We start from the raw sequence: 22,811 nt of genomic DNA, 5'->3' as shown, positions 1-22,811 counted from the left end.
CTTTCTACGCCATCGCGTCTTTACTGGAGCTAAGGGACGCTGTGGGTGGCCAGTGGAGATCTCCAACCGGACACAATTTTCAGAGGGCGTCCCGGCGTCAGAGATGTCGCTAAACGGAAAGTGGTGAATGTGATCCCGGCGGAGGAGAACGTCCAGCACCCGCTGTGAGTCCCAAACGCACGGCCATCGCAATGCCCTGGAGCTCCAGCCCCTTCCCCTCTGCACCCCCTCGCTGGTCCTGCCCCTTACCCTGTGATACCCCCCTCTCCCTCATGGCTCTTTCCCCGTCTTTTCTCAAAGCTCTCCCCTCCCGTCCACACGCCGGCGCGGCCGTAGCTGCTGGTGCTTCCTGGCCAATCCGAGGCCTGACTCTGAGGGCGCTGACAGCTGATGCTCCTCCGGGGCACGCAAGAAGGGAAAGGAGCGGCAACCTCGAGATCCTGGGAGGGAGAGTGGGGGAGGAGAGGGGATAGAGTAGCAATGTTACAAAATTTTGAGATTTTAAAAATCAAGTCTGCAATTTATCCCATCAGATAAAGCATAAAAAGAAGTTTATTTTGACACCTAATTCACTTTCATATCTTCAGTATTAAAAAAGTTATGGCCATTTTCATACTCGGAAATAAGCTACTTGTTCCCTATTGCTTTTCATTTGACTGAACACAAAAGCTGTGATCGAGGACAGTCAAAAGCCCATAACTTTATTAGAAATTAAGAGAACTGATAGAAAGTTTCAGTTATTATAGACTGAAGCATTCTGAAACAAATATTATACAATCTTACTTGGATGACCTGAAATTAAAGCATATAATTAGTTAGTTACCCAATTGTAGCTAATTCCAAAATTCAATTACTAGATCTAAACATCTATCCATTTCTTAAGGAAAGATTAAGATTTTTAAATAGCCTAAGTGTCCAAAGAACATTCACACAATAATTCACAATAAAACATGATTTTTAAATCTCATTTACATTAATTTATAGGCCAAATGGAAGGGATTTAGTGTTCAATTGCTGTAAATTAATGGCCATTTAAATCAGCTTGCGAGTGGAACACGCTGGTTTGGAACGCTGCCATTGCGGTGAATTTGAAGCCCATATGGCATGAAAGGTACTGCGGGATTGAATGGGCCCCCAAGTCAGCTACTCGCAACATACAATTTTGTATAAAGAGATCTTAAGAAGCCCTTTTTAATGTAAAAATAAACAACCTACCTTGCCTTGTCCCCTACATGAGATCCATCCCGTTGTCGGGGTTCGCGGCTTTAAAGGATGATTTTTAATTTACTATAACAATTAAATAACCCAATTTAGTTTAAAAATACCTGCAGCGAACGAATTTCGCAGCGATTTTTCGTCAGCAACTAAGTAGGCTGAACAACATCGATTTCAACAGCCTAGAGAAAATCGCGTTTTAAACCCGCCCCCCTCTCAAAGGCGCCAAAGCCGCGCACACGGGCAGCGGCAGAACTGCAGCGCCGCTGAAGGTAAGTTTTGCAACATACCTAGATAGAAGGAGGGGAGGGGAGTAGGGATGGGAGAGGAGTTATGGAGGATGGGAGGGAGGGAGGGAGTGACTGAGGGTAGGGGAAAGGAGAGGTGAGGGAGGGATTGGGGGATGGTAGGAGGAGAGGGAAAAGAAGAGGGAGGAGGTGGGGAGGAGGGGAATAGAGGGGGGGGGGAGTAGAGGAGGTTGAGAGTGTGGAATAAGAGGGACAGGAGGGCAGTGGGAGATGAGGAGGGGTAGTGGGGGGGATAGGGGAGGTGAGGAGTGGGGATAGAGGGATAGGAGGAGGGTAGGGAAGGGAGAGGAGTTATGGGGGGTAGGGGAAAGGAGAGGGAGAGAGAGTTGAGCGACATATTGAGGGGGGAGAGCTGGAGAGGGGAAAGAAGAGGAAGGGTGAAGAGGAGGGCGAGAGAGTGCTAGGGATGATGGGAAATGAGCTGCACCAGTGCAGTTGGGGGCTATGGGTGAGTGGTGGAATATTGCGTTGGGGGACCAAGCCTCCTGTGTGACAGGGACCCAATGGGTCCCACTTCGTCTAATAAAAAATAAAATCTTGATGGTGCTTTAAATAGAAACAAATGTAAAAACAAGTGTTGTACCAATGAGCTAAGATTCCAACTTCTGGTTTGGCAAATGCTTGGAAATTTGATTTTGTGAACATTGTTTATACGGTATTTGTGCCTATGCTATTTAGTCATCTGACATTGTTTATGGTATGCTTCAAAGATGGCAAAATAGGAACATGTTTTTTCTTTTAAAATGGATCTGGAAGTTATTAGTCGGGTAACAATATTTAATATTTTATGTTATATATGTTTTGTAGTAACATAAGTTATAATCAAATCGAAGAATTTGGTAGCATGGTGTTTGGAGATAATATGAAAATTAAAAACTGTGATGTCTGCAATATCAATATTCTGCCAGCTATTAATTTATCAAAATATCATCGATATAGGAAAATTCTACATGTGTAGGAAGGACTACGTATGCTTTTTTCTGAAGAAGGGTCTCGACCCAAAACATCACCCATTCCTTCTATCCAGAGATGCTGCCTATTCTGATGAGTTACTCCAGCATTTTGTGTCTATCTTAGGAAAATTCTACATTCAGTTCCAATGCTTTTTACAATATGCAGCAACTCTCAAAATATGCTGTTGATCCCCCTCATTGGAATTTATATCACAAATTTAACTTCTTAAGATAGCTTTTTTAAACTTTCCATGATTTTTCTACATAGGTTTTATTGCATGTTGAAGAAAGTAATTTAATTAACCTGGGTTATATTTGTGCAAAATTGAATTAATTGCGTTTACATTGAAACTTGCATTATTAATTTCTAGATCCAGCTTTCATCCACCTAATTTGTCAGTTTTTTCCACTAACATCACTGGATCCAACAATGTTTATCAACAGTTTAATGCTGATAAATGTGAGGTGTTACACCTTGGCAGGACAAATCAAAATAGGACGTACATGATAAATGGTAGGGAATTGAAGAATACAGTTGAACAGAGGGATCTGGGAATAACCGTGCATAGTTCCTTGAAGGTGGAATCTCATATAGATAGGGTGGTAAAGAAAGCTTTTTGTATGCTAGCCTTTATAAATCAGAGCATTGAGTATAGAAGCTGGGATGTAATGTTAAAATTGTACAAGACATTGGTGAGACCAAATCTGGAGTATGGTGTACAATTTTGGTCGCCCAATTATAGGAAGGATGTCAACAAAATAGAGAGAGTACAGAGGAGATTTACTAGAATGTTGCCTGGGTTTCAACAACTAAGTTACAGAGATAGGTTGAATAAGTTAGGTCTTTATTCTCTGGAGCGCAGAAGGTTAAGGGGGGACTTGATAGAGGTCTTTAAAATGATGAGAGGGATAGACAGAGTTGATGTGATCAAGCTTTTCCCTTTGAGAATAGGGAAGATTCAAACAAGAGGACATGACTTCAGAATTAAGGGACAGAAGTTTAGGGGTAACATGAGGGGGAACTTCTTTACTCAGAGAGTGGTAGCGGTGTGGAATGAGCTTCCAGTGGAAGTGGTGGCGGCAGGTTCGTTGGTATCATTTAAGAATAAATTGGATAGGCATATGGATGAGAAGGGAATGGAGGGTTATGGTATGAGTGCAGGCAGGTGGGACTAAGGGAAAAAAATTGTTCGGCGCAGACTTGTAGGGCCGAGATGGCCTGTTTCCGTGCTGTAATTGTTATATGGTTATATGGTTAATGTTACTGTGAGGATTTTTAGGATCCAGTTGGGGATCATGCCTGAACAGTGCAGAGTTTGCTCATTTTGCACGCCCCCCCAAGCAACAAAATGTGCAAATTGTGAAACGTGCGTATTCTTATGGGTTTCCAATAGCAGAGAATCTATCCATGATGGGAGATTTCCGAGCAGGCGACGAAAGAGTTGACAATTCCAGCTGGATAAGATTTCTGCCAAGAATAATGTTTTACATCTTGCAAGTTGTCAGAAAGGTCAGACGACATTTAAAGGAAATCAATTTTTACCTTCTCATTGCATCATCTTCTGAATTATCCGGGCATGTGTAGAAAATCATTCAATGTTAACAGCATTGTGTGTACACTCATCATGACTTTAAAGTTAAATGCAAGATTAATTATTTTTGAAATACTAAGAAATACTCTGTGAGATGCTCAAGGTGATTCTGATTCTGATAGTTATCTAGAAAATACAATAAAAGTACTGCTCGTGTAGATGTTTGTTATTGGAACACTGTTTTGTTTGGCAGTGAATAGGTTTAATGGCTCATTCTATATATCTGCTTGGTGAATTACTTTTTCTATGGTTTGAATAATATATTTGATGTTGCTCCTACCCCCCACCCCCTCACCTCATTTTATAAAGGTGCGTTTTTTCTACAAATTCACCATGGATAAAGGTAGCTTATCATTGATGTAAGAGACAAAATACGGGAGTAACTCAGTAGGACAGGCAGCATGTATCTATCTTCGGTTGAAACCAGCATCTACAGTTCCTTTTTACAGACTAATAATTGATGTGATAGGTCAGTGTTATTTTGTGTGAAAGTATTGCAAGCCCGTCTCACGTATGTTTAAAGAACATCACTGAATGCAGCACAAACATCGAAAGGCTAGATATAGTGCTCAGATAGATGTCCAAATTGAGTTAACTCCATGTACACTGGCGATGGAATGTTCCTCATGCTGAGCATTATTTCTTCATAATGTCTACTGGACTATCAACAAACTCCCACAAAGGAAATGAATGTCATTTATTGCATTATTATTGTTTAATGAGGAGTTAAATTTCATTATGACAAAATTACTTTGGCCTATGAAGGGTTCTTGGAAGAAATGGCGTGTAATCTGGACGAGGGTTTAAATGTGAAAAGATAATGACAAGGTACAACTTGCATGTTATGTAGATAACATTGTGACAAATGACAAGAAAATTGTTCCTCTAGATAGAATGTGAAAGGACACGTGTTGCCTCAATTAGTCATAAATCAAATTTTATATTATTAAGATTAAAATAGAAAACCACAAAGGGATATGGATTTATGTCAATCCCTGCAATTAACATTATGCAAGTTTATTCACATCCTTTTCCTGTTTTGTACACAGCGGACAGTTTTAGATATTTTGAAGAGGCCATTGATTGCTTTTATTTAGGTTGACAGAATTGCCTGACAGTAATAAAACTTATCAAAGCAAACTGTTTCTGGCCAAGTTAGATTGAAATCCCTTGCGGGTACATACCAGCAACTCCCTCTGAACTAACAAAACAGACCAATACTTTGAAGGCTTGCGGATGAAAACACACCTGCTCCTTGATTTTAGGCAGTTTGCGGATTACATTGCTAAAAAAACATTAAGGGAAATTATGAGTGTGATACAAATCCAATGCATTATTAAATATGTTTTGGGATAGATGGTGAAGGGAAGGGCATGGATTAATTCAAATATTAATAACTAAGCCTAGCGTCCTTGCAATTTCTGAACAGGATTATTGCAGTAAATTAAGATAGTCAAAAAATTAACAAAGTGCTGGAGAAACTTTGGGTCAGGCAGCATCTGTGGCACGAATGAACAGATGATGTTTTGTCAGAATCCTTGTTCAGGCTTGAGTAGGGAGGGAGAAGGCTAAAAAGGTTGGGTTGTGGCAAATCCTGGCAATTGATAGGTGGATATAGATGAAGGGTTGAGGTAATTGATGGGTGGAGATAGAGACGGTGTAAGACAGGGGTTGGCAGCCTTGTTCTGCATAGGGGCCAGGACGCATGTCTGTGAGCGGACTATCGCTTGTACACATGGATCCCGCCCCGGATGGCAGGCATCAAATCACGTGTTCACGGCAAGTAGACAAAAAATGCTGGAGAAACTCAGCGGGTGAGACATGCAAGCATTTTTGTCTGCCTTCGTTTTTTCCAGCATCTGCAGTTCTTTGTTAAACGTGTTCACCCAAGGTGTGCGGCCGTGCCGGCAGCTTTGCACAGGATGTGGTACAGCCAGAGCTCAGCCGTGCTCGGGTCGCCCGGCCGCTGCTCAGGGTGCTGCTGCTCGGCCGCTGCTCGGGGTGACCGACCGCTGCTTGGGGTGCCCGGCGGGCCAGATGATTACGGGGAAAAAAATCCGACTGCGTGCCGGATGATTTTGGGATACAGGCCGCAGGTTGCCGACCCCTGGTGTAAGACAAGGAAAGAAGACAAGGAGGAAAATGTAATACTGGGGGGAGGGATATGAGTAAAACAGGTCATGGGGATGGGGAATATCCACCTATCACTTGTGTAGGAAGGAACTGCAGAGGATGGTTTAAACCGAAGATAGACACAAATTGATGGAGTAACTCAACAGGACTGGCAGCATCTCTGGAGAGAAGGAATGCGAGACGTTTCGGGTCGAGACCCTTCTTCAGACTAGAGTCAGGGGGAAGGGGAATGAGATGTATAGTCAGTGATGTAGAGCGATATAGAGTAAATGAATGAAAGAGGTGCAAATAGATATACATAAGAAAATATGTCTATTTTCCACCTATCACTTGTCAGGCTTTGCTCCACGCCCACCTCTCTTTTCCATCTTTCTTTCCCCCCCTACTCAGTCTGAAGAAACTTGCTAACACAAAACTTGATATTTTGATATCCATCTTCTGTGCCAACAACACCTTCTCTAGTTTAGTGTCACCTCCAAACCTAATAATCATGCCTTGTACATTCTCATCCAAATTGTTGATACAGATAATAAACTGCAATTGCCCCAGTATCAACACCTGAGATACACAACTAGCCTCAAGCCCAAAAATCAATGACCAATAATAAACCAATACTAACTGTGATGAGAAGTATGGTGAATTGGGCAGCAGCAAGGACTAACAATGCATCTGGCAGGATTCCTTCTGAAAGGAATTCATTCACATAAACATCTTGCGACAGATCATTGAACAACTTTTCTTGCACCATCCCCTTTTCTTCAAAACAAAAATTATTTTGGAGAGATATAGCAAGGGTTAATGTAGCTACGCCTGAAAACAGATTCAGGAATGAGGTGTATTATTATTCTGAGCCCATTCACTATGCTTAAAAGAATTACTTTAAATGTTTGCCCTCTATTTCAAATGTACATTTAAATGCGGCTTCTCTAATCTCCAGCTGTGAGTATATATTGCAAGACAAGTTGAGTTTATTGTCATATACACAACAAGTAGGTAAGGAGACCATACTGGCCTTTGTATTGGGAAATTAGCCTGGTCATGTGACTGGCGTTTAGGTAGGAGAGCATTTTGGGAATAACGATCACAACTTCTTGAGTTTTAAGATTATTAAGAATGTATAAGTTTGGTGAAAAGTACTAAATTGGAGGGGGGAGTATTATAACATTATTATGCGGGAGTTAGGGAAAGTAAATTGGGAAGCTGTGGTGGGTAAGTCCACAACTGACCTGCAGTCATTTAAGGCCAACCTGATCAGCTTTCAGGACTGCATGTTCCAGTAGAGAGGAGGGACAAGGATGGCAAGGTAAGGGAACCTTGGATGACCAGAGAGTTTGTAAATTTGGTCAAAAAGGAAAAAAGAAGCATATGTAAAGTTTAGAATTATGAAAACAGACAAGGCCTTTGCGGAATAGAAACAGAAAATAGGAGTAGGCCATTCTGGAGTGGGCCATTTGGCCCTTTGAGCCAGCACCGCCATTCAATATGTTCATGGCTGATCATCCATAATCAGTACCCTGTTCCTGCTTTCTCCCCATATCCCTTGTTTCCTTTATTCCCTAAGAGCAATATCCAACTCTCTCAAGAATAGATCCAGTGAATTGGCCTTCACTGCCTTCTGTGGCAGAGAATTCCACAGATTCACAACTCTAGGTGAAAAATGTTTTCCTCATCTCAGTCCTAAATGGCCTACGCCTTATTCTTAAAACTGTGATCCCTTGTTCTGGACTCCCCCAACATCGGGAACATTTTACCTGTAAATAGCCTGTCCAATCCCTTAAGAATTTTATATGTTTCAATAAGATATCCTCTCATCCTTCTAAATTCCAGTGAATATAAGCCCCGTCGATCCATTCTTTTATCATATGTCAGTCAGTCCCGCCATCCCAGGAATTAACCTAGTGAACCTATGCTGCACGTCCTCAATAGCAAGAATATAAAGAAAGCAGGGAAGAACTCAAGCAGACACTGTCTGAAGGAGGGGCTCGACCCGAAACGTCACCCATTCTTTCTCTCCAGAGATGCTGCCTGTTCCGCTGAGTTACACCAGCATTTTGTGTCTAAGCATTTTTCATTGGTATTCACCAAGGAGAAGGACTGGAGAGATATAAATCACATGCAGCAGAAGGGATTCATTGAATTTGACATCAAATTTGACACAGTTATAGTGGACAGAAGTGCCTCTTCCTGCGCTGTTTTATGTTCTAAGGAAGAGTTAAAATAAATGCATCTTTTTCAGGGTAGAAGGATGCAGATTGCGCAGTACCCCTAGGATCAGTTTGTGGCCCTCAATTATTTATTGTTTATATGCCTGCTCTCGATGGGGTGGAGGTGAAGAATGTTGGCATTCAAGTTTGCTGTAGATACGAAAATAGGTGGAAGGGCATGTTGCAATAAGGATATTTGGATTCCGCACAGGATATAAATAGTTATACAGCATGAGAAAAAGGTACAGCTTGCCAACCAAGTTGGCAGCCAGTCCCATATACCTGGGTCCATATCCCTCCAAACCTTTCCTTTTCATGTACCTGTCTAAGTGTCTTTTAAATGTCATAATTGTACCCACCTCTACCACTTCCTCTGGCAGCTCATTCTACTGACATACCCCATGCTCAATATGAAAAATGTGCTCCCAGATAATTAAAAAAAACCCCTATTCCAAATCCTGGGGGAAAAGACTGGCGATTCACCTCATCTGTGCTCCTCGTGATTTTATAAACCTCTGTAAGGTCACCCCCTCAGCCTCCTATGCACCAAGGAAAATAGACCAAACCTTGGTGCATAGGAGGCTGAGGGGGTGACCTTACAGAGGTTTATAAAATCACCATAATTTCCAAGATACTCAACAACCCCACCTCCTCTTAATACCAACATGCCCCAGAATACCAGCATGACCCTCCCAGTTTTCACCATCATCTATTTTTTTCTCCTTGGTAAATAATGATGTAAAGTACCCACTTCTGACTTGCATAAACACCCTCCTTTGTCTCTGAGTAGATTTACCCGTTCCTTAGCTACCCTCTTGCTCTTAATATGCATATCATGTTTTTAGGATTCTCCTTAATCCTATTTGCCAGGAACAATTCATGGCCCTTTTTAGCGTTCCTAATTCATGTTTCAAGTTTTTCTTCCTGCTTCCTTTATATTTCTCAAGGCCTTTTCAGGCTCCTAAATCCTTCTCACACGTCCTTTTTCTTTTTGACAAAACTTACAATATTTCATTGCGTTCAAGGTTTCTGAACCTTGCCAACCTCCTTTTTCATTCTCACAGGGACATTCTGGTCCTAAACTAACCAACTAGTCTTTAGAAGGCTCCCATGTGTCAGATGTGGATTTATCTCCAAACAGGTTCAAGTTCAAGTTCACATTTATTGTCACATGCACCAATTGATACAGTGATATTTGAGTTACCATGCAGCCACATGAATAAAAAGAACACAATACACAATAGAGTTTAACATAAACATCCACCACAGTGGAATCAACATTTCTCACTGTGATGGAAGGCGATAAAGTTCAGTCATCTTCCTCTTTGTTCACCCGTGGTCGGGGCCTTTGAACCCACCGCAGTCGCCGCTACGGACGGCCCGATGTACAGGCCCTCTCGCCAGGATGATTGAAACTCCGGCGTCGGAACGGATCGGAACACACTCAGCGGCTTGGAGTTTCTGAATCGGCCGCTTCTTACCGGAGACCGCGGCTTCCGAGACGGAGATCCAACAGTCACTCTCAATCACCTTTCCACAGTTTCTGCCTAATATTTTTTAAATCAATCTTTCCCCAATGTACCACTTTCATCTGAGAACTATTCTTACCCTTATTCATAAGGTCATAAGTGATAGGAGCAGAATTAGGCCATTCGGCCCATCCAGTCTACTCCTCCATTCAATCATGGCTGATCTATCCCTCCTTCCTAACCCCATCTTCCTGCCTTCTCCCCATTGCCCCTTATATCCGTACTAATCAAGAATTTATCTCTGCCTTAAAAATATCAATATCAATATGACCTTTGGTCTTAGTCTCTCCCACTAATGGAAACATCCTCTCCACATTCACTCTATCCAAGCCTTTCACTATTCGGCAAGTTTCAATGAGGTCCTTCCTCATCCTTCTAAACTCCAACGAATATAGGTCTAGTGCCGTTAAACGCTCATTGTATGTTAACCCACTCATTCTTGGGATAATTATTGTAAACCTCCTCTGGACCATCTCCAGAGCCAGCACTCCATCTAAAGTTTATGGAATTATGGTCACTTCCAAAAATGCTCCCCTCACAGAAACTTTGATCACCTGGGCCAGGCTCTTTCCACGGTGCAATGTCCAGGTGTGTTTTATTGTTCAAAAATCAAAATGTTATCAGGCAGGTGTAGCATGTGGTTAGGAAGGCAAAAGACATATCACCTTTATTGTAAGAATGGTGCCGTTTAGAAATGGGGAAGTATTGTTATAATTCAACAGGTTCCTACTGAGGCCAAATTTTATTTAAGAAAATATATACTGTCATTCGAGCCAGTTCAAAACCCATTCATTGGATTAATTCATAGAATAGAAAGGTTATAGAACAGTGCAGTACATGAACAAGCCCACAATGTTTGTGCCAAACATGATGCCATCTGTTATCTACCTGCAGAAAATTTGCTTCCTTCTATTCCCTGCATATCCTTATGCCTATACAAAAGTCTCTTAATTGCCTCTATCGTATATGCCCAAACCACCAACCCCGACCGTGTGTTCCAGACACTCGCCACCATCTCTGTTTGGTAAAAAAAGTTGCCCCACACATCTTGAACCTTTGACCCTCTCCCTTAAAACTATCATTATTATCATTATCATCCTTTATTGTCATCTTGCAAAGCAACAGTTGTACAGTACAAAATAGGAAGACGTTTCCCAGGGAATACCGGAGCATCGCACATAAAAACCTAAACATTTCACGCATAAAATAAAAACGATAAAAAAAACAACCCAGTTCCTGATAAAACAGTATGAATAGTTTTTAAAAAGTGCAGGTAAAAACAGCAACATTAAAATACAAGTAAAAACAGTCATAAAATGTCCAGGGCAACTGGTTTAACTGGCCTGAGCCAGTGCCAGAGTTATTACTCAGTGCCAGTTATTAAATTGTCAGTGCAAAAGCAGCAGAATCAGGTGGAGTGACTGTTTAGCAGCCTCACAGCCTGTGAAAGGAAGCTGTTTAGCAGTCTGGTTGTCCGGGCTTTGATGCTACGGTATCTCTTTCCTGATGGCAGGAGATCTAGATGTGTGTGTGGAGTGGGTGCAGTCTGTCCTTTGCTATTCTCAGTGCTTTTTTCAGGCAGCGGCTCTGGAACAGTTCTTGTACCGAGGGTAGCGAGACGCCAATGATCCTCTCTGCTCCCCTCACTACCCTCTGCAGTATTTGATTTTTCCATCCTAGGTAAAAGGTTCTGACTGATGCTCATCAAGGTTGTGTCGGAAGGAATTGCAGATATTGGTTTACATCGAAGATAGACACAAAAAGCTGGAGTGACTCAGCGGGTTAGACAGTTTCTCGGGAGAAAAGGAATAGTTGACATTTCGGGTCGAGACCCTTCTTGTCACCTATTCCTTCGCTCCATAGATGCTGCCTCATCCGCTGAGTTTTTCCAGCATTTTTGTCTACCTATTTTTCCAACATCTGCAGTTACTTCTTAAACAACTGTAAGTAATCCATGATTCTTTTAACTTCAAGTAGCTATGGGGATGAGGGGGAATGTGTTGCCTGTGGCATGGCGCAACACCTGGTCCTTCATTCATTTAAGGTAATATTTAGCTATGTGTGATTTGGTTTAGTTGAGGAACAGAGTTCATAATTGGCAGTATTGCCATCGGTTGGTATTGTACATGAATGTTTGCTGTACTATTCCAGCTCATTGCGATACGTGTTTGTGGTTTGAGTTTGTGCGCAAAAGTGGCACGGTGGTGCAGCGATAGAGTTCTGTCTTACTGCGCCAGAGACCCGGGTTTGATCCTGACTGCGGGTGCTGTCTGTCTGGAGTTTGTACGTTCTCTCCGTGACCTGCATGGGTTTCCACCGGGTGCTCCGGTTTCCATCCACACTCCAAAGACTTACAGGTTTGTAGGTTAATTGTAAATTGTCCCTAGTGTGTAGGATAGGGCCATTGTACGGGGTGATCGCTGGTCGGCGTGGACTCTGTGTTTCTGTGCTGTATCTCTAAACTAAACCAAACTAAACTTCTTTACCAGGATTGTATCTGTTGGACATCATTGAAACAGTTTATCTTAACCTTGTGAACCATTTTTGAGCACTCTGTTGTTACATGGTAAGTGCTAGTCAGCCTAATGGCCAGTTCTCACGGTGCGACCTGAAGCAAGATGTCACCCGAGTGAAGTGGTCGTGGTCCAGCACGAGTTCCGCACGATAAAGATTTCCCACGATAAAGAGTTCCCACGGTACTCGGCATTTCTGTTATTTGTGCGAGTGACTTGTCCGTCTCCCGATCTTTCCCGTTAATCTTGAATGAACATCGTGGACTGTAGTGTTGTTAATCACGTGGCACAAATGATGTTACTTTTTTTCACATACTATATTGTTTTTTTTCACCCGAGCTCTTTAATGAGCTGAAGAATAATCTGGTTTTTTTAGACAAATGTTGTTTGGTGTGATGCACCTTCTCTCAATATGTGCAAGAAGTCGTCTTTTTATTTTGTCAAATAGGAATAAAGACTTTGTCTCACATTGACCGTGATGGTTGTCTTATTTTATTATCTACTGAGAGGTGAAACTTTCAGTCTGAAGAAGGCTCTCGACCCGAAACGCCACCCGTTCCTTCTCTCCAGAGATGCTGCCTGTCCCGCTGAGTTGCTCCAAGCAACTTGTGTCTATCTTCAAAGGACTGACCACCGGGCTGGATGTCGGGGCTGGCGTGTTGCGTTTCACAGACCGAACTGTCCAATTAATAGTAACAGATGGGCACTCCCTCTCAACCACATTCTCTTGCCTTCTCCCCATAATCTCCTGACAGTCGCACTAATCAGGAATGTATCTATCTCTGCCCCTATTCTTCACCCTTTTGACAGTAGTTTTGTTTTATTGGAGACGCGGGAGACAGCGGATGCTGGAATACTGAGCAAAACACGAAGTGCTGGAGGAACTCGGTGCATTTGTGTTTAAGAAGGAACTGCAGATGCTGGAAAATCGAAGGTACACAATATTGCTGGAGAAACTCAGCGGGTGCAGCAGCATCTATGGAACGAAGGAAATGGGCAACGTTCCTAGTTAGCCGGCGCCTGAGACTGAGCCAAGTAATGTCCAGACCTGACTTCAACACAAAGTGATGGAGGAACTCAAAGGGTCAGGCTCGTCCAACGCTCTGTGTTTTGCTCGTGATTCCTCCATCTGCAGTGCCTCGTGTCTACAGACCAGAGTTGCCACTTGACCCCGAGATGTCCATCACAGAGCATACGGAAGATAGACACGAAATGCTGGAGTAACACAGCGGGACGGGCAGCATCTCTGGAGAGAAGGAATGTGTGACGTTTCTGTTAGAGACCCTTCTTCAGAGTCTCGTCCCGAAACGTCACCCATTCCTTTAATCCAGATGCTGCCCGTCCATGATGTTATGTCTGTCTCCAGTATTACTGTGTCTATCATCGGCGCAAACCAACATCTACAGTTCTTTCCGACACATTATGATTAGAGGATACCGTCTCGCCATCACTAGGATTACCCGCTTCATTTCCAAAACGTTGCCACCTCTCTTTACTTTGCTTACTGAAGCCTGATCCTTGTCAGACCCAGTGCTCGATTGCCCAGCCTCTCATCTTTCAATCGGGTTCGGCCAGGAAGGAACTGCAGATGCTGGATTAAAACGAAGATAGACACATGTAGCTCAGCGGGACAAGCAGCATATCAGAAGGGTCTCGACCCGAAATGTCACCCATTCCTTCTCCCCAGAGATGCTGCCTGCCGTCGAGTTACTCCAGCATTCTCTTTAAACCGGCATCTGCTGTTCCTTCCGATACATGCACAAGAAATAGGCAACTTTTCGGGCCGAAACGTTGCCTATTTCTTTTGTTCCATAGATGCTGCTGCACCCGCTGAGTTTCTCCAGCATTTGTGTGTGGGGGTGGGAGTTGGGGGGAGGGGGGAGAGATAAGGCAGCCTGAAGAAAGGGTCGCATGTCCATTTCCCTCCGTAGATGCTGCCTGGCCCGCGGAGTTCCTCCAGTCTTAGAAACTGCTTTAGACAAAAAGAGACACAAACTGCTGGAGTAAAATAGCTCAGCAAGTGAGGTAGCTGAACACTCAAAAATGAAAAATAATGAAAATGTGATTATTTCACCTCCCTTCAACTATTTTGTGTTTCAGCATGAGAGGGATTATAACATTAGAGTCATTCATCTTGTAGTGATGTGTTAATGAAGAATTGCAGACATCAATCTGATAGTAAAAAATATATTTATTTAACAATGAGGTAAAACAAGCACTGACAATCAAACTGCTCAGTTACTCACCGTTCGCAGGAGTTCCCACGGTACCCGCAAGAGTTATTACGGATATCGCACGGGCCACTGCGTTCATACAATGTTGCAACGCTCACCAAAAAGTGCTCTAGGCACTCTTGGAGAAATTCAAAAATGTTTGAATTTTCTCCCGACCTTACCAAGTCACACGACTACCTGCCGTTAGCGCCACGGAGGTCCTCGGTGGTCCACGAATGCCGTACTGCTATCGCAGAAGGTTCCCACGATGTTAAATCTTGTTAAGTCTTGCTTCAGGTCGCACAGTGAGAAAGCCCTTTAACATAGCACACTTACAAATCAGCTGCTGCAATTCATCTTAGTTGTTTTTCTATGCATATTGTGTGAAAATAAAGTGTAAAAAATGATGTACAGAGGCTGAATACAACTTTTTTCCATTACATTACAACACCTCGACTTTATAATGAAATATTATGCAATCATTTTTGTCATTACTTGCAAACTTTTGCTTGTTATAAAATTTTATGACATTTGAATTGTAGCCAGATTGGATCACAGATGACTAACATTGATCTCCTGGAGGCCACTCCTGCCTGTGCATCATACACTAAACCAAATCCATTTCCACCAATTTTTTTTGTACTGGTGCAGTTTCTTTTTGTAAAATGTTTTTATCACTTCAAATAAAAAAGAACTAAATCATCTGTCCTGCTGAGTTACTCCAACATTTTGTGTTATACTCAGGGGTGGATCCTCCCCTGTGCGCTGCATGGAGCTGCAGCTTTTCCAGGCTCCTCCATACATTTTTGAGATGGGTAGTTTCCCATCCCAGATACTGTTTCCTCTAGGTATTCTTGTCTCGCTACATTGCTCAGATTAATGGTGTGTTTCCTGTCTTCCCAGTACTTCTTTCAGTATTCTCTGTCACTGACCTGCTCAGACATACAAGTACACCAAGACTAACGTTCTCAATAACCTCTTGGGAGACAACAGGGTGCAGCGGTAGAGTTGCTGCCTCATAGTGCCAGAGACCTGGGTTCGATCCTGGCTACGGGTGCGGTCTGTACAGAGCTTGTACATTCTCCCCATGACCTACATGGGTTTTCTCCGGGAACTCCGGTTTCCCCCCACACTCCAAAGAAGTACAGGTTTGTAGGCTAATTGGCTTGGTAAAATTGTAAATTGTCGCTAGGGTGTCTTGGATAATTGGCTGGAGGGCGTGTTTCCGCAATGTATCTCTAAACTAAACTAAACAGGGTAGTTTAACTTACCTACTTTGATGGATCCTGCCTGATTCCCTACTCACATCGCCATCTGTCCAGAGCACTTTGTGCCTTACTTAAGATTCCAACGTCTGCAATTCCCTATGTCCCCTGATTATTATTTAATTGATTTATTGATTTCAATGGAATGAAAACAGATATATTTATGATTTACAATATCATAAATAACAGCCTCCATTTTTCTGTTTTCTTATTTTTAAGGAACCATATTTTAATTTTATAAATTCTCCCAATTCATTTAAGAAATTAACTTTTTTTAAATTGCACCAAATCTTTCTGGGAGAAGTGAATAAAGACTATCACTGTGGACACTTTATTGTTCAGCATTGTCCCAAGAACCAAGCTTTAATGATTTATATTGCAACCTGCATTTTCACAGTAATTATATGCAGCCAATAATTAAATACTGTTCAGCAACTGTGAGATGGGGAACATCCTTGAGATTTGTATGAAGGAACAGCAGATGCTGGTTTAAAGTGAAGAAGTCTGAAGAAGGGTCTCAACCTGAAACGTCACCCATTCCTTCTTTCCAGAGATGCTGCCTGTCCCGTTGAGTTACTACAGCTCTTTGTGTTTATCCTTAAGAGATTAACGGCGATGGCTATTCACTATCTTTTTTTCAAAACATATCGATGCCACTTTCCTTGCGATATTGCATCCCATACACTTTGTCCCATACACCTATGTATTTCTTTCAAATGCACAGTCTTTTACCCAGAGTAGGGGATTTGAGAACCGGTGAACATAGGTTTACGGTGAGGGGGGAATGATTTAACAGGAACCTGAGGGATAACTATTTTACACAAAGGGTGGTAGGTATAGAATGAGATGCTGGAGGAGATAGTTGAGGCAGGTGCTCTCACAACTTTTAGGAAAATTTAGACAGGTACATGGATAGGATAGGTTTAGGTGGATATGACTAGAGTTAGATAGGGCATGTTGGTCGGCATGGTCAAGTTGGGCTGAATGGCCTATGACTGACTCTACCCCCACCCATAGCTACATATTTCTCCCAAATCATATGTTTGTCATACTTTTAGTTAACAGGACTTCAATCCATTCAAGTATTTCTGCAGCCTGGCAGATAATTTACTTTATTACATATTCATGGCTTTAGGACAGGGTTGATGCTAACCTAATGCCATTTTCAGAATCCAGACATGCAATTCCCAAAAGAGCATTTGTCATGTTTTCCAGTGTAGTGCTGGCCTGTGTTAGTTTTAGCATGCATTACCCTGTTAAGCTATTGGACAGTTTTCACAGCTCTTCGTCCAAGAGCTTTGGCAGGCAGCTCTGAAAGATCACTCTGCTACTGGGAGTGATGCAAGTTGAAGAATGGGGTTGGGGTGCAGAGAGAATACTCCAAAGAAGTCAGAGTGACTTGGGCAGGCTGGTGAAGAACAGTACCTCCTGCAGGCATGTTCACTGTGCAATGAGGCACACTGGGCATGAGGAAGGGCTTTGGTATCTCTGAATGCTTTCACTTTGGGGGAGTTTAGAGTTCTAAGAAATACCAATGCTTGCTCTGCAAAGGCTGCAGGGAAAGCGAATGGTATGTTAGCTTTCATAGCAAAAGGATTTGAGTATAGGAGCAGGGAGGTTCTACTGCAGTTGTACAGGATCTTGGTGAGACCACACCTGGTGTATTGCGTACAGTTTTGGTCTCCAAATCTGGGGAAGGACATTATTGCCTATAGAGGGAGTGCAGAGAAGGTTCACCAGACTGATTCCTGGGATGTCAGGACTGTCTTATGAAGAAAGACTGGATAGACTTGGTTTATACTCTCTAGAATTTAGGAGATTGAGAGGGGATCTTATAGAAACTTATAAAATTCTTAAGGGGTTGGACAGGCTAGATGCAGGAAGATTGCTCCCGATGTTGGGGAAGTCCAGGACAAGGGGTCACAGCTTAAGGATAAGGGGGAAATCCTTTAAAACCGAGATGAGAAGAACTTTTTTCACACAGAGAGTGGTGAATCGCTGGAACTCTCTGCCACAGAGGGTAGTCGAGGCCAGTTCATTGGCTATATTTAAGAGGGAGTTAGATGTGGCCCTTGTGGCTACGGGGATCAGAGGGTATGGAGAGAAGGCAGGTACGGGATACTGAGTTGGATGATCAGCCATGATCATATTGAATGGCGGTGCAGGCTCGAAGGGCCGAATGGCCTACTCCTGCACCTAATTTCTATGTTTCTATGTTTCCACTTGAGGGGAAAGCATTTTCCATTAGTGTATGATATTGAGCAATGTCCTTGGTGTAAAATTGACCAGAAAGATGTGATAAACATTGGGAGTTTGGAATGATTCCGAGGCATGGTCAATAGTTCAGGAACATTTAAGGCAGTTCTGAGCTCACGAGAACTTACATCAGTGAGGTCAAAGAACTGTGGGGTATTTTCAAATAGTGGAGAAACAGAGTTAATAAAGATTAGCGTTTCTGCAAGCATTGAGGGTTGTCATTTTTTTCCTGGACTGGTGAGGTTGGAAAAGAACTTTGAGCTTTGCTCTATTGCTGAGATTCTTGAGAGTGTTTCATACTAGAGAAAAAGTGCCAGTGTATACTAGATTCCAACTGAAAAGTCACTGGTACTAAGACATCGAGAATTCTGTGTAATAGTTGCTCAACTACAGTACAATGGCACAGTGCCATTTTGTTTTGTCCGTCAGAGTTGTGCAATGTACCTGGCAGGCACGTGCCGTGAGTAATTACTCAGGGTAGGCAGTCAGTTGGCTTTTTAAAAAAATCTTAAATCTGCATGCGCAGATTGTTCTCCTCTCTGTAAAAATACAAAATAAAAATAAGTAACAATTCAATTTGCCCAAGGCTTCCAAATCTCCTTCATTCTGAATTACTGAATGGGTGGGGGGTGGTGGATGACGGCAGGTGCAGAGATGGTTGAACAACGGGAGCACACCGGGACAAGTTGAATCAGTTGTCATCTTATTGAATGACGATACTAGTGCAAAGGACCAATTGGGAGAGAGTTCCTTTCACAGCCGTGGAGAGTCTGGCCAGGGGTAAAGTTGCGGGGAGGGCAGGAGCGTTGAGAAGGAGGGGGTCGGGGATCATGCCAGTAACTCGCTTACCGCTGCCGCGGCGCTCCGGGCGCTGAGCCATCGCATTGTGCCCAGGGAGGGAAGCAGCTCGGGTGGCTGCGAGCGGCCGCCGGGACCGGACAGCAGAAATGGCCGCCACTTCAGCGCCTTCTGCTGGCCCGCTTACCTCTGGCAGTGCTCGCCGTCTGAACATCTCTCACCTGCCGCTCGCTCATGTCACCACTTCCCTCAAATCCTTAAATTCCCACAGCAGAGTAACCTCAATTGGTCCCTTGATCGCACTGTCGGAATTTAAGGATTTGCGGGAAGCGGCTGACATGAGCGAGCGGCAGGAGAGAGGTTTTCAGACGGAGAGCACTGCCAGAGGTGAGCGGGGATCGGCAGAAGGAGCTGTCCGGTCCCGGCGGCCGCTCGCAGCCACCTGAGCTAATTCACAATGCGCTGGCTCCGTGCCCGGAGCGTTGCAAGTGGGTTACTGGCATGATCCCCAATCCTCTTCCTCACAACGCTCCTGCCCTCCCCACAACTTTACCCCGGGCCAGACTCCCCAAATGCTGTGAAAGGGGAGCTCTCCCCACCCCAGGAAATACAATATTTAAAACCATATAGCACCAAGAGATTTACTTACCACATTATTGGTACACGAACTCCATTCTTCTCTCTTTGTTTCCTAAGATACTCTTAAGATAATGACAATCCATGTTTGAAAATCCCGCTAAGAAACTGCACAGAGCTTCCCGTGTTACAAGTGCTGCGGTTGAAAGGCACGGAGAATTATGCCTACCTAACAGATCGATCTCTCAGATAGGAATAATTCTCCCATGCCTTTACTATTTATATTGAATAATGACCATTTTATAATTTTAGTCAGGGTAGGCAGTGCCTACTTTGTCTACCCTGACGGCCCGTGCTTGGTACCTAGGCCATCATATCTCTTCGTACTTCCAAGCTCCAAAATCTCTTAATCTGTGCATAGACTTGCTGAAAATAAATGAATAAGTTAAAATTGTCAGTATAACAATTTCCATGGACAGTATTTTCTGATTTTTAAATGTGGAAGATACTGACAATATTCCTAGTTCGTAAAAAGTGCAGTTTAATTTGCTGAATCGCCCCATATCAGTATTTCTGACAATGTTTTGAGAAAGTGCAAAATATTACCCACAAACTTGCTTTGACCAAACAACATAAGATTTTTGCGTATTAAATGTATTGCAAGTGGCATGCTACTTCAGCAATCTTTCTGTGTAACATGTAATAATTATTTTCCACAGCTATTTGCATTTGAATAGAAACATTTTAAAACACCCTGCAACAAGAGATCTGTGATGTATTTAATTACTGGATTTTTTAAATATCCATAGTCAAATTCATGTTCATTGTCCGTTTATTCAAATATAAAGTTGATTTGCAAAATTTCCCTTCAATTTTGGAGGCACCAAGAGAATAGATGCTGGAATCTTGAACAAAACACAAAGCGCTGAAGGAACTCGTGTCAGGCAGCATCTGTGAGAGTGCTGGGGTGGGTGTGGAATGGACAAATGTTGTTTCGAGTCGGGACCCTTCTTCTGACTCGGGAGTCTGAAGAAGGATCCAGACTTGAAACATCATCTGTCTAATCCCACCACAGATGCTCTATAACCTGCTGTGTTCCTCCACCATTTTGTGTTTTCCCATTCAATTTTATTCATCAGATTTAGAGTTTATGTATTTAAAAATTGAAATTATCCCTGATTAAGTTATTGGAAGAGCAGAAGGTTTATTAAGAAATAAAAGACAGGTTGTGTGATTTTTTTTTAAATTGTTTTTTCTCTCCTTTTGACGTTCCTGTCCGAGAGTTGTGCACTTCAATGGAGCTAGGACATGACATTTTGGCTTCTGCTCCTGATCTGGAAATTCATACTGGATGTTGGACACTAGAGATTTTTGTCCCATTTGGATCGATTTCATGGAATTAAAAATCTACTTTTCTTGGTGATGTTGTGTATTTAAATTACTTCTTTAAATATCCCAAATCAGAATATTCAAAACCGTATTTCTGGTGTTTTAAGACTTCATTCCTAAATCTTATACTTCCTATGGCATCATAGTATTCATAAAAAATTAAATAAGTTAAGTAATTAGATTTTCTTACGTCATAGAGTGATACAGTGTGGAAACAGGCCCTTTGGCCCAACTTGCCCAATATGTCCCAGCTACACTAGTCCCGCCTGCCTGCATTTGGTCCATATCCCTCCAAACCAGTAAGGCACATGTACTGTGCCTAATGTTTATTTAGTCCAGCCAGTCCATGTTGGTATTTATACTCCACTTGAGCCCCCTCCTGCTTTCCTGATCTAAACCTATTAGCATGTCCTTTATTTAGCAATGTTACAAAATTTTGAGATTTTAAAAATCAAGTCTGTAATTTATCCCATCAGATAAAGCATAAAAATAAGTTTAATTTGACACCTAATTCACTTTCATATCTCAAGTATTTAAAAAGTTATGGCCATTTTCATACTGGGAAATGAGCATCTTGTTCCCTATTGATTTTCTATGGACATAACAAAAAAGCTGTGATCGTGAACAGTCAAAAGCCCATAACTTTCTTAAAAATTAAGAGAACTGAATGAAATTTTCAGTTATCATAGATTGAAGCATTCTGAAACAAATATAAAATAATCTTACTTGGATGACCTGAAATTAAAGCATATAATTAGTTAGTTACCTAATTGTAGCTAATTTCAGACTTCAATTACTAGATCTAAACATCTATCCATTTCTTAATGATTAACATTTTTAAATAGCCTAAATGTCCAAATAATATTCACAAATAATTCACAATAAAACATGATTTTTAAATCTCATTTACATTAATTTATAGGCCAAATGGAAGGAATTTAGTGTTTAATTGCTGTAAATAAATGCCCATTTAAATCAGCTTTCCAGTGGGTCCCTGTGGAACGCGCTGGTTTAGAACGTTCACATTGCGGTAGATTTGTGCCCCAAATGCCGAGAAAAATACTGCGCGATATAATGGGCCCAAATTGAGCTACTCGCAATATTAAACTTAGTATAAAGGGATCTTTAGAAGCCCTTTTTAATGTAAAAATATACAACCTAACTTCAGTTGTTTGCTTTATGAGACCCTGCGGTTGCTGACGGTCGCGGGTTTAGAGATTGATTTTTAAACTACTATAACTATTATTCAAGGCCTTTAAACCTAATAATAGCTTTTGCGACGGGGTCTTCCAGCGATTTTTCGTTAATAATTAACTAGGCTGAACATTTTCGATTGGAACAGCTTAGAGAAAATCGCGTTTTAAACCCGCCCCCTCTAAACGGCGCCAAAATCGCGCACACCCTCAGCAGCAGATCTTCAACGACGCTTCAGGTAGGCTTTGCAACATACCTACTTTATTTGCTTTTTCCTGATATCCATTCTCCCCTTATGTGCATCTAGATTATTTGTTTTATTCACTGCGTGTGGCATCAAGTTCCATATTCCCACCTCTCTTTGAGTGGAGAATGTTCTGCTGAATTCCCTGTTGATTTCCTGGTGAGCATCTTAAATTGATTGGCTTTCGCTAGGCTCTACCACACAAGTGGAAACATTCTTTCTGTAGATGATCACAATCTTTTATAATGTATCATTCATCAACCATCTTAAAAGGTGAAATACACTATTCATACTTCCCTAATGCACATAACCATGCATTTCTTGCGTCATCCTTGAAAAGTTTTGCCAAGTGCTCACTAGGGCATCTGCATCCTTGTTACTGTATAGTGAACAGAATTACACACGCCACTCAGTATGGTCTCACCAAAA

General features: G+C 42.2%; 1 protein-coding gene across 1 annotated transcript in view; it reads left to right on the top strand.

Moving 5' to 3' along the window:
- The window catches only part of LOC116972947 (regulator of microtubule dynamics protein 2-like), a 75,582-nt gene that overhangs the window by 5,104 nt on the left and 47,667 nt on the right, over positions 1-22,811 (top strand). The gene's annotated exons all lie outside the window — the stretch shown is intronic.

This window comes from Amblyraja radiata, chromosome 5, assembly GCF_010909765.2.
Source record: "Amblyraja radiata isolate CabotCenter1 chromosome 5, sAmbRad1.1.pri, whole genome shotgun sequence".
Classification (NCBI taxonomy): domain Eukaryota; kingdom Metazoa; phylum Chordata; class Chondrichthyes; order Rajiformes; family Rajidae; genus Amblyraja; species Amblyraja radiata.
This window is presented reverse-complemented; position numbering and strand designations above follow the sequence as displayed.